The sequence below is a fragment of the Varanus komodoensis genome, unplaced genomic scaffold (assembly GCF_004798865.1).
Source record: "Varanus komodoensis strain SLA01 unplaced genomic scaffold, ASM479886v1 scaffold13_1, whole genome shotgun sequence".
NCBI lineage: Eukaryota > Metazoa > Chordata > Lepidosauria > Squamata > Varanidae > Varanus > Varanus komodoensis.
Genome location: NW_025335408.1, coordinates 4,304,521 through 4,316,996, shown reverse-complemented (window position 1 = coordinate 4,316,996; position 12,476 = coordinate 4,304,521). Strand labels below are relative to the sequence as shown.

The 12,476-nt window shown below is 39.5% G+C and overlaps 1 protein-coding gene across 4 annotated transcripts in view; it reads left to right on the top strand.

The window, feature by feature from the left end:
• TMEM117 (transmembrane protein 117) overlaps positions 1-12,476 on the top strand; it is a 214,907-nt gene that overhangs the window by 116,151 nt on the left and 86,280 nt on the right. The window lies entirely within an intron of this gene.

Sequence of the window (12,476 nt, the reverse complement as noted above, 5' to 3'; positions counted from 1 at the left end):
CAACAGATTGTAGTGGGCTTGTTTTGCATCTAGTAGAGCTTTAAAAACATAAATGTGTGAAGGGAACTTGAAGAGATTAAGTATTTTAATAAAAGTCCTAACTAACCCACAGTGCCTAGAATTGAATATAATTGAACACAGTGAATAAGCCTGATTTGTTCTGTACCATTCTTGAGCTGAGGGGAAAAACAGAGTAGTATAACAATGTTACAGATGCTGAGCAGACCATTTTAGTGTATGATAAAAATAATACTAGCAAAATGCATCATTAAAACATTAAAAGCCAGTACAGTGACAGTCGCAAAGAAATATTGAAATGTGCCATGCTTGGAGAATGCCAGGCTTGGATGAGTTTCTGAGCACTGGGCAAGTTCTTTATTGTCAAGCCATGGAGAATGAAAGAGCCACCCAAAGCACCAGTGTTATCTGCACCAAGACAAATGAAGTCCCCAGCTCATGCATGTGCACTTTGAACCCTGCACATTTCAATATACATGTGAATAAAATATCAGTTTCAAACAGGGAAATGATGTACTCATTTTGCAATGGGTGGAATGTGCACTCATCCTGAAAATGGAAACTCAGCCTTAGGGTGCACTTCTATTGTCCCTGCAGCAGATGCATGGAAGCCTCTGAGCTCAGAAGCTTATGGGCATTCTGTGCCCAGAAGGAACCACAGCAGCAGAAATCTCCATTGCCACACAAAATTGGTTGGAATCGATCCTGGAAGACTCAGATTTAGCTGTAAGTCTAAAATTAATATGACTTTAGGGGGATTGGACATACTGATGGAGCATAAGGCTATCAATGGCTGCTAGGAATGTTGATTATATGTTACGTCCTGTGACAATCATGCAAATGAGCTATTGCTTCCACATCATACTTAGGCCTAGCTCTCCCATGAAGCCTTACGTGGAAATTTTGTAGGGGCAGTTTCCTGGCTGTTCATACTAGATTTCTCAAGCATTCTCCTCTGTTGTAGGACAGAGCTGTGTATGCTGCAGAACTATCTTGGCTTTCCTAATCTGATCTGCTGCCTCAGGTATAGTTGAAACACTAACCCAGTTCTGAGATAAGGCTCAACTGCCAAGACCAGCCAGTTCATGTACACAGAAGGAGTGAACCTCAGGCAGTGGAATGTCTTGGGCCAGCCTTGGTCATATTTGTGACTTTCCTTGAAACATTTGACTGATCAGTGCGCTGGCCTAAGCAGGCCTTTGGTCTGATCCAACAAGGAGTTCTTCAGTTTGTAAGGTGAGCTTTAATGGTTGCCCGTTTCAACGTCTAGAATGAAGCTGGCCATAAAAACTTATGAAATATCAGTAATTCTGAAAATAATATTCCAGTTTTATCTGTCTTTAAGTTTTCTTCAAACATGTAGCAATCAACTTTTGTAATAAATCTGTATTTTGCAGCTGATCACTTGTTTTGGTTCTACTTAATACTATAACCAACTTCCTGCTTTTTAAGGTATAGAAACTTTGTTTTAAAATAAATTAAAAATAAAGGCAGTAAAAATGAAGAAACCCACAAACCAACACAAGATCACTAATTAAGGCAAGAAGTGAAACAGTGATTCATCAGTTACACCACATACCAATCCTGGGTATGCTTCTGGGACAAAGTCACCTAAGACATGGCTTTGTGCTTCACGCAAGAGAGAGAATGAGCAAAAGCAAAAGCAAGTCTCATGTTTTCACTCTCTGTCAGAATTTAATTTCACTTCTCCCCCACCCTTGCAAACTGGCTTATTCTGAAGTACAACCCAGAGATTGTAGTTTGAAGCATATGCTGGTCAGTTTGTAAACAAGCCAGTTGCAAACTATGGCTTGCTGAATTGCTAGTTTAACTAACCAGATTTTAAAAAAAAATGGTTTCTGGCTTCGTGTAAAGTGAAATGAAAGGACAACCACATATTGGGGATTGCATGAGCCATGCCAGAGGCCCCTTCTGACTCTCCCCCCCCCCCGCGTATTTCTATGAAAGCCTGCTGAAGTCCTCATACCAGAAGAAGAGGGGGAGGGATGTCATGCAAACCTGACGCTTTGCTCGAGGTCTGTTCAGATACATTCATGTAGCATTAAACGATGGTTTCATGCAAGCATCCCCAAGTCTAGGTATGAGATTTTGTTGGACTACAATCCCCATCCTCAGAGAGCATAGCTAGTGGGTGGAATAATGGAAATTATAGTCCCACAATATCTGTGGACCCAAGGTTGTGTGGTGGTACATGTGAAACTGGCCAAAGTAAATAAAAGACAACTCTATGAACAAATATTTTGAGAAGAACACTAAAGCTGATTTCAACAGAAATCTGAAAACTGCCTTGATGCCACATTTATCAGTGACTACTGCACATGATCTCTAAGTGGAAACATAGTTATTTAGCAGTGGAATGCCGTTGAATTCACATTCCAGAGGAGGAAGAGGAGGTGGCGGTGGATACCTGGATGCCCTGCTTGTGTCTACGTTCTGTTGATGCTGCTTCATGGTCCTTCATATAGTTTAGCAAAGGTCTTCCTGTGTTGTATGGCTACAATATCTTGAAGCCATAAGTGCTCATTTATAAATTAAAAATTTGAAAACTTGGTAAACAACTATTGAGGTGTTCAATGTAAACCCAATAGAATAAATAAAATGGGCATTTTTCAGTCCATAATTTAAAAGAAACAGCTGTATAAGAAGAGAAGCTTTGAAGCTCCTGTGAGAAAAGCTCAGATTCCTGATATTTTAGCCTTGTTCATTTATCAACATAAAGGCAAACCAGAATCATGTGGGCTTAAGCAGATTCCATGGCTAAAAATATAGTTTCAACACTTTCCGTGTGCATTTGACAGAACTACACAAAGAATATATTAGTACTCCTTTTATCAGCTATGAACAAAAATATTTTTCAGAGAGAGAATTCTGTTTGAGTTTGAATTTAATCTGTGCTGCACCAGTACTTTCCAAAAGTTTTAATTAGGTGTTAGTTTCTCTGTTGTTCAATATGTTGTTTTGTTTATTTTCTTTAAAATACTAATAATAAAACTTTGTAGGCACAGATGGTAACCAGAAATCTGCTGACCAGTATTACTGATTGGAAAAAGTAACTTTTGACAACTTTTTTCCACTTAATATCAGACTTTGGCACTCTGACAAGAAAATAACTTCTTGATGACTGTTAATGGCAAAAGAAAGGAAATACTTTTACAGTTTCACTGCTGTGCTGTACATACCAACAATGCTTTTAAAATTTCAAACTATCACGCGAATCCTCAACTTATTTACTGAAATCAGTGGGATCAAGAATATTATTATTTTAGTTAAGGATCAGGATTTAAAGAGACCTCATCCAGCAAATAGAAACTTGGGTTCTGTAACAACCCTTTTAAAAATATAAATTGGTGCAGTTCATCCTGTTGGGAACATGAAAAAAGCTATTCTGGATAAGGCCAGTGGTTCACCCTGTTCAGCACTGTTCACATAGGGACAAACCAGCTGCCCTCAGAATTCCAGAAGCATCATCTTACAGTATCCTTCTGTTATACATGGCAACGGGTGTATATAGGCCTCTGTTACTGAATGCAGCACTTAGCCATCGAGTTAGTATCTACTCAGCCTTCTTCTACAAGAATTGTACAATTCCCTTTTAAACCTGTCCAAGAGGCAATCACTACTTCTTGTGGCAGTAAATTCCATTGTTTAACCATGTGCTGTGTGAAGAAGCACTTCCTTTTATCTGTGCTGAATCTCCCAGCAACCAATCTCACAGAATGACTATGGGTTCTAGTATTATGGGTTCTTTTATGTAGAAGGATTAAAAAAGTCTCAATCTCTGCACTAAGCATAATGGTAACACCTCTATGATGTCTCCCTTTACTCGCCTTTTTTCTATGATGAAAATCATTGTCCCTAATACAGAACCCCAACTGTCCACCTTCCTCCATTGAGAAAATTATCATTTGTTCCCACTCTCTGCTTTCTATTCTTTAACCAATTACTGATCCATAAGACAATCTACTCTCCTATTCCATGACTGCTAAGGCTGTTCTGGAATCTTTGGTGATGGACTTCATCAAAGGTCTTTTGGAAGTCCAAACATGCAGTGCCACCAGATCACCTCGTCCATTAGTTTATTGGAAACTCTACTAGGTTAGTGAGACAGGAGTTACCTTTGCAGAAATCATGTTAATACCTTTTCTGAAGGTCTTCTCCCTTTATATGCTTACTGAATCTATCTTTAATAATGGTTTCAATCAATTTACTCAGCATAGGCATTAAGCTGATTACTCTGTAATTTGCAGACCCACCCACCTGAATCTCTTAAAATAATTGTGTTACATCAACCTGTCTCCAGTCCACTGGTACAGAGGCTGCTCTTAGGGATTGTACTATTATACCCATATGCTACCTGTGACTTTCCCATGGTTTTGGACACGGTGTGAACAGAATGTTGGACTAGATGGACCCTTGGCTGATGCAGCATGGGCGCTTTTATGTTTTTGGAGATATACAAAACATGCATGTGTGTGGGAAATTACACTTTCGAAAGAAAAAACAGATGTGGAAGATTGGCTGAAAGAATGCTGAGTACTGCCTTAAATATTGGTGTTTATATTGAAAATGATGAAAAGCTCAAAAACGGAAGGCCCCTGTTCTCTGGGTATGGGTAGCTGTGACAGCACAGGGAGTGGCTAATTATAGCCAAAGGGAACTATCTGTTGGTTGTGATCTCATCTTAAAATATTGCTAATGTATATTAAATATTTAAGACTGCAACCAGCTGTGCCATGTTCAGACTGTGACTGCAGACAGATAAGTTGTCAGCATCCCTTCCCTCTCATCTCTGAGCAGTTGGCCTGGTTGGTTGGTTTTGCAACTGGTCATTGCCAGGTGCCACACAGAGAACATGGCAGCCACAGAGCTATGCTGGCATGATACCCAAAGTAGGATTTGTTGGCCATACACTGCTCCACCCCAATCATTTCTGTGCCAGTTGCAGGAGCTCATCGGATCAGGCTGGAATGCAGGCAGAGAAAGGCAGTCAAATCCTGCTATTCTCCAAAGCATTAAGTTAAATGCTAGATGTAAACAGCTTAATGGCATCATTAGAAGCTGCTCACCAACATCATTATTGAAAGATTTAAAAATGATTGGCATGTCTATATTAGAGCACAGTAAATAAGGAAGACTGTGCTGAAGATTATTGATTCTAAGGGGTAGGATCAGGAAAGGAGCATGCCTAGATAAAATATCTGTCAACTGGTTTTACTAAATACCAGTCAAACATAGTTTTCAACAGAAGGTGTGCAATCCTATGCAAAACACTGATTAAAAACCTTAATCAAGTAAGCCGAAATGACAAACAAGAGCAGCTGTAGAACAAAGATTGTACATATCAGCTTTGCATATAGGAAAAGAAAGAGTTGTCCAAAATTACAACTTAAAAGAACTAATCTAATAAAAATCTGACCACATAGCATTCTGAAATGAAGATGAAGAAACATTTCTTTTTGAAGGACAATGGGTTTCTTTTCAATGTTGTGAGTATCTTTTGTTCTATTTTTTAAAAATACATACTAGCTTAACTGTAGTCATTCTGTGAATATGCATAAGGCATAAGTACATTTTAATGAGCAGCCAAGCAGCTGAATTTCATAAGCAGACAACAAGAAACTACTGTGCTAACATGATTGCTAAGAACTTTGTAGTGGTGACTATAAAATAACTCTTGGTTGACAAAGGCATTGAATCCAACTTTTCTCATGTCCAAGAATTCATATCCAGACCATATTTGTGTCAGTCTGAGGCTAATCCTAATGTCTGTTTTCAGTAAAGGTGACAATTGGGTGGTTGAAAATAAACATATTTTGGATCAAAGGTCTTTACCACCAGTTTGCTGTTAATTTTCAGGGAAAATTTAATCATATTATGGAGATGTTTGTTTCGTTAAATCTGGAGGATCCTATAGTACATACAGTGGCAGAAGGATAGAAGAGAACAACTACAATAACCCATACCAGAATTCTTTTCCTTGACAAAGGCTGGTTCATAGTGCTTCCATGGCAGGTGGTTGAGGTACCATTGGTGAGGGTGTTCAAGGATAGGCTAGACATGCACATGGTGGGCATGTTGTGAGCAGAGTCAGCTGGAGCCGGGGGGTCCCTTCTGACTTGCTCTGTTTCTATATTTCTATGTCCCAGAAAGCTGGCAACTGAATGCATATTAAGCTTCTTCTAATGTGGAACAGCAATGCACTGATAACATCATTTAGATTGGCTTCATAGATAATGTGCAATATTATTCCTATCTGTGTTTTGAAAAATTGATGTTGTGGTTCTTCAACTAACTATAAATTAGGCTGATTTTATCTTTCCACTGGGCACAAGATTGACTATGCCCTTTGTGCCTTGCATGAACACCAACAAGAAATAAGAACACACTATGTAATTTTGAAGTACCTTTCCTACTCTAACAGAGCATAGTTGTATGTAAAAAACCCAAGCTTTTTGTATTGTTAGCATTGTAAGCAAACATAATTACTACTGTAGCAAACCAATTGCTTTTTTCCCTCTTCAGCTTGATTATCATTCATATAAATAAGATTAGTGGCAGTAGCAAATATGTATCTTTTTCATCAGGTGAGACCTTCCCAGATCATTCATTAATTTCTGAGATGCATATTGGGATATATCTGAACAATCTCTCTCTCTCTCTCTCTCTCTTTCTCTCTCTCTCTCTCTCTCTCACACACACACACACACACTACCCTTCACTGGGACTGCAGACATTTTTCTTTTAGTCACTGCTGATTTCACACAGTTGCACATTGTGTGTACTCAAGCACATTGAATGAATTTGTGGCAAAAGTGAGTAAGGGAAACATGGTATGACATCCTGAAGAAAAACCAGATTCTGGGAATGTGGAGTGATCATGTTGTGCTTCTGCTGAAAGAAATAAGCAGACAAAATTAAACATGTCTCTAGATTAATGAGTACAATTGGCAAAGTAACTTGTATTATAAAAGAGAAAGAAAGAAAGAAAGAAAGAAAGAAAGAAAGAAAGAAAGAAAGAAAATGGGAGAATGTGGGCAGGAAAGTTTTCAGAAAAATGTGCAACAAAGGACAAGCTTTTGTGTTGCAACCAGTACCCAAACAAGCTGCATACGAAAAGTAAAAAGACAAACATCATAGTATGGATGATTTTCTGATATACTCCATTGGGCTCCCCGTTGGTGATTGTACAAAATGCCTCTTCAGATGCACATGTAGAGCTAGTATATTACTGTGTAAAACACATGTGAGGTGGTGGTGGTGATGGTGGTTGTGCCATCATTGGCAGAAGCCATAAGGATTGTTGGCACGACAATGACAACATGAATTTTGACCAGACACGACTATGTTAGGTATGTTGTGACAAAGTCAAGTACCTTCCTTGATGAATCAACATCTACAGTGACTGTCCTTGACAAGCACCAGAAAATGAATTTGATTCCTCTAATGCAAAAGGTAATTGGATTTTTTTCCTTTATTGAATGCATCTCTTTAATGACTACCTTTACTTAGGCCAATTTAACTGCAAGTGACCTGACATTGATCTGATGATAGGACTTAAAATAAATGCTTGAGCTATGAGATGAAAAAGAGCAGTGCTTGATATTCTCCCCCCTTCTCTGTGTATGGGAGGGGTCCTATTTTTTCTGCTGTCAGATGATATCCCCTGTTTGAGTATCATTCTTAAAGCACACAGTTGAAATAATTGATCATTCAGCAGCAGATTGCATCCTTCTAGCATGTATAATAAGTAATTTCCAGGAAGTGCCTTGGAGACAACACTTTGAAAATTGAATAAAATTCAACCAGCAATAAGCTTGCTTGCTTCTTGCAAATACTCATTACAATTCAGTGTGTTCCTGGAACAGAGGGCACAATCCAACTAGGCTGCTGCTTCGCAGTCTGTAATCATGTCAGTAGGGCTTGCCATAAAATCCACAATACCAACTGGGGTGATACAATTTTTTTAAAAAAGTGACACCTTCACCATAAAGCCTTTTTCCAAATATTCATTAAGATTCCAAACCAAGAATGCCCTTAAGGGGCAATATATTAATATATAACATAGCCACTCACACATGTCCTACTAAGGCAATAGGCCACACTGAGGGTTTTTTCTCCAAGAACCTGCCTATTAATTTGAGCCTTAGATCCAGCAAGGATATGCCAGTAGCATCGCTTCACAATGTTTGGGGGTGCGTGTGTGTGCAGGAGTTAATGAGAGTAAAATCATCAGTGGCTCATGTTTGAGAATGACCTGTTTGCTTGGAAGAGTCACTCTGAGCTTACACAAAAGCATGGCAAACCCCCCAAATCAGTGAGAGTGGGGAGAGTTGGTGGTGGCAGGGAAAAGTGTGTGTCCATCTGAGAATGGATTGAGATCTTGGGAGGCAAATCTTGCCCTGAGCCTCAGGCCATATATCCTGGCATAAAGTCTCCAAGCCCTCACTCTTGCAGTGGACTGATTGTCATTCCTTAGCTGTGAAGGAGACTTTGAAAGTACTAGCACAAGTGGAGACCATTCCTGTGAATAGGACAGGCTATCAGTGGCCCCATCATTATAGGTAGGGAGTGGGAAACAGCTGTTGCCCCCACATCCCACTTGTGGCCTTCCCATAAAGCATCTGGATGGCCACTCTACTATACAGAATTCTTTAGGCTCTTCTTATGTACATGTCTTTGGAGGAAAGAGTAAAGCAGATGTGCATTATCTTCTACTACAAACCTATGTAGAAGCACCCTTAAAAAATAGAATGGTGATTCTAACCATCCAGGAAACTTAATCCAGTCAGGGTGTATCATTCCACCCAAAGTATTGGTGGAAGCTTTACATTAGGTTACATGGAGATGATTTCATGCAGGTCTAAGAGATGGGGCCTCACAATACCCCACCACAGGAAGTCTGCGTGGCTCTTTTCCCTGATGCTTTTACATGGACCTTAAAAATCTGGATGTTCTAGTCTGCTTTTCAATGAATGGCTGCCAATCTTTTGTGGGGAGCTTTTGTCTTTTATTTTTGAGATGTTTACGATGCTATATTAGTTAATTGTATCTTTATTGTGTATTTTTCTCATGGTCAGTTGCCTTGAAGAAGCTTCACTGTGAAAAGCAACAGGATTATTAATGTTTTTAATAATAGTCACAGAGCTACATCAAAAGAAATCGTGGTTTGGCACTTAGCACTGCAGTCCAAGGAAGTGAGACTCTTACATACTAAAGACCATATGCCACCTGTGATCTAAGTTCCACTCTTGATGCCAGTGAGAATTAAGCAGACAGAAAGAAGATGAAACCCACACACTGTTCTCTTAAAAGTTATTTGGGGAAGAGGGGTGGTGGAAATTCTGGTTCTCATTTTTAATGCTCATATTTAAATAGGCCATCTGTTAATCTGTACCAAAGTTATGGCTAGTAAGAAGAAAAGAAAGCAAGAAAAGAGGAATCAATATTCGCAAAACATTTTTTATTACCTTCATCCTTGGGATGTTCAAAAGCCATATGTTAGGGGAGAACTTGTTCTGAAGTTGCAAATGAATGAGCCATTGTGTAGCCCAATCTCTGGGCCATAATTCAGGGTTATAAACATAATATTTAAAGTCTAATAAGACCAAAACTTTTGTGCTCAGGACAGATCAGCCCTGCAGATAAATCTGATAATCTTTTCCATGTTTAAATTCTAACTGCTGGGGGATTATAAGCACACATTGTTCATTGGAAGAGAGAAAAGCTTGTCGAGAGAACTGGAGTATTTAATCATATATTAACAGTTTACTGAATCACTCATCTGGAGCTCACAAAATACTCCATGTTTTATGTTAAGTAAACAGACATTTTCTGTTTCAGATTGGTTGAGCCCAATGGCAGCAGAGGGGAAATCTTATACAAATTTGCATTGTGTTGGTTTCTTTTTATGTGGTCTGCCTCTCCTTTAACATTAAAGAACATTAAAAACCTACTAGCTAGGTTTCCCCACTTGGAATGAAGCTGGTGGTGAACACAACAACACCACTGCAAGGCAGGATTAGTTATAAAAGAAGATGGAAGGGACCTGAGATACTGATTGTGGGCCACGTAGCTGGACAGAAGGTAGAGCCATTACTGTGACTCATTAGTGTGAACCTTGAACAGAGCGGTCTTCTAATGCACTGTTTCCCACATATATGAAGTGTTATATAAGCAGATGGCTTGTTGCATAGTGAGTCAGATCATTAGTCCAGCCAGCCCAGTTTTGGCGATACCGACTGGCAGTCCCTCTCCAGAGTTTCGTACAAGATGCTTTTCCCAGCCCTGCCTGGAGATGCAGGGGATAGAACTTGGGACCATTTGTATTCAAGGCAGATGATCTGCCTTTGAGCTACATGGTGTGCTTGTGAATATGTACCCCAGAAGGACTACCCCCATTTGCCCCATTGAAGTTAATGAGTCAGTGTATGCTTACATAAAGCTCATAAAGCAGAGGTGGGCCCCTGTTCTTTGGTTTAGAGGGAGTTTGAATTGTCAGTTGGAGGTTGCACATGTACACACAAATGCACAAAGCATGCATACACAAAATAAGAACTCCACACTCAGAAAGAGAAAGATGGCTAGCTTACCTCCCTGCTGTGGAGCAACTGTGAGGTGCTGTGATCTGCACGCACTCTAGGAGAGGTAAAATTCTGGCCACTTTCCTTTCTGCAGGAAAGCAGCAGTGATTCTGCAGTGGAGGGAGGACTGCAGGAGACTGGCTGAAATATGCTTAAAACTAATGGCAGCTTCATTGGAAGCTGCTTTTTATATTGTGGGTAAGGAAGGGGCATTTGGGCAGCAATTTGGCAGCACTCCAGACTCTCTTGGACAAGGCACATGCCCACTGCTTCTGTAAAGCTTCACAAAATCCATTAGAGCTTTTTACCAGCCATCTGCGTAGAAGCTCATGCTGCAAACATTGTGTACACCACAGGTTTACTGAGCCCTGTCTTCCCAAATGCCCCTTTCTGTGTTGCCTGGCAAACTGTGTCTGGAACTTAGAGCAACTATAGAAGTAACTCTCACTGTTTCAGTATGAGAAATCAATATATTGGAAAATAAAGCTTAAGTTCTGGAGCATGCTCACAAATCCTTGTGTAAACCAAAAGCAGAGCATGACTCATGCACAGAACGTAGGAATGACTAATGCATGCTACTGTCAAATATAGATGTGTATACACAGAGAATACAGAGTTACATCGCTGGAGTAATGTGTATCTATCTCCACTTTGCTCCCAGAAAACTTTGTATTAGCTGGAAAGCTAGACAACAGTTAACCGGATTAATATGCAATCCTTATTCATTGATTATATTTATGTCCCACTTTTTTCCCTAAGATTCACTCCTGAAGTGTATTACCACCACAAGCCTTCAAAAGATACAATATATTACACTTACAAGGAAATGTTTTTGAAAGTCTCTTCTGTTTCCTAGCAGTTGATAATGTAATCCTAGGTGATGGCCAAGGTACCTTTCCCAGAAACAGTGCTTCTAAACATTCTGCAGAGTGTTCCTCATAGTCCCTGGCAATTGATAATATAATATAGATGATGGAAAGAGCTGCAGATGTAAATGATAAATCTTCCAGCCCAAAGAAATAGCACTCCAGGAACCATCAGTGTAGCTGTTTCTCCTATTTTCATTCGTGTTTGCATTTAGTCATTGAAAAGCCTAAAAGTATATTGAAAACTCCAAGGTAATATTGGTCTTTTTAGCATACATGACTGGACAAGAACTCCCAACCTGCAACTCTTCCCTCTCCCTCTTCAGCTGCGATGTTGTCCCTCAAAATTAGACATTGTCCTATAAGGAAATGAAATGGGAAACGAGAAGATCCATTGTGAAAGGAAAGTACTGTCCGTGGTGCTAATGCAGTAATAGGTGCAAGATAAATCAGTGCCTTCGTGTGTGCCTAACTACATGTAATATCAATTGCTTACTTGTAAAGGCATAATTGAATTTTATTTATACAATTATATATACACAAGAAGGTTTTTTTTTTTTACTGATTTTTTAGCACCACAGCAATGACACCCCCCCCCCCCACTCCGGCCGCCCAATGCTGCAATGTGGGTCAGAAAAGCAAGTTCCCATTGAAAACAATGGTATTATTTATGTCTTCTGGTTTTGACATTTGATCATAATGTTGTGTACTTTGGTTTATGGTAATAGAATAAGGATCAACCACTAGAAGGTGAATACTCTGGTAGCATTAGTGCTGTTGGTTCTATACTTTCTCATTCTAGCAAGATAGCAAGATTTTTCAGCATAAGCCGGCATGACTGCATCTTCTTTCTAATGCCACCAAGTGCAGAGATTATGATCTCAGATATAGGAAATTTCAAAGGATTGTGAATAAGGCACTGAAAAGGTCCTCTCACCACAGAGAGGTCTTCTCACAGATAATTACAGCTGTGGACTCAAGTTGATATCTG